The 820-nt window shown below is 43.2% G+C and overlaps 1 pseudogene; it reads right to left on the bottom strand.

Annotated features, from left to right (window-relative positions):
• Positions 1-362: 362 nt before the first annotated feature.
• LOC126250357 (5S ribosomal RNA) lies at positions 363-480 on the bottom strand (annotated as a pseudogene).
• Between the last annotated feature and the right edge of the window lie 340 nt (positions 481-820).

The raw sequence follows: 820 nt of genomic DNA on the forward strand, positions 1-820 counted from the left end.
TCACCGATGCCATATGATCGACAACTGTGAGGTCAGACATAGGATATGGCAGGTGAAGACGAATGGGCTGGCCTGTGTGGCCAAAAGATGTACACTAAACTGCAATATAATTTGAAGCGCATATCTACGCACTTTAAGTTACTACTAAACTAAACTCCTCCCGAACAGGGAATGAAGGCCCAATGATACCGACCGGTCGGCGTGTCATCTTCAGCCCACAGGCGTTACTGGATGCGGATATGGAGGGGCATGTGGTCAGCACACCGCTCTCCCGGCAGTATGTCAGTTTCCGAGGCCGGAGCCGCTACTTCTCAATCAAGTAGCTCCTCAGTTTGCCTCACCTGGGCTGATTGCACCCCGCTTGCCAACAGTGCTCGGTAGAACGGATCGTCACCCATCCAATTGCTAGCCCAGCCCGACAGCGCTTAACTTCGGTGATCTGACGGGAACCGGTGTTACAACTGCGGCAAGGCCGTTGACACTTTAAGATACAGCTGTCATAATTTACATAGAGATAATCAGTTTATATCAGTTTCGTTTTTTTTAATGACCAGCATAACCAAATACCCAAATTATCACTAAATGTAAAGAAAAACTATACTCTTTGAATATCAAAGGAATATAAACGGCTTTAATATTCATATTATGATGGTTGTCGGAGCATGAATGTGTATGGGATTCCCGTTTATAACACGATTCGAGCAACTAGTATTAACTGAAATGATTGTAACTCTAAATAAAATATGAGCTACAAATTTCAAATATCAAAGGAAAGAGAATCTAGCTCTCATATGTTGATACATTTACTATTTGTGTAGAT

Source organism: Schistocerca nitens, chromosome 3 (genome assembly GCF_023898315.1).
Source record: "Schistocerca nitens isolate TAMUIC-IGC-003100 chromosome 3, iqSchNite1.1, whole genome shotgun sequence".
Classification (NCBI taxonomy): Eukaryota; Metazoa; Arthropoda; class Insecta; order Orthoptera; family Acrididae; genus Schistocerca; species Schistocerca nitens.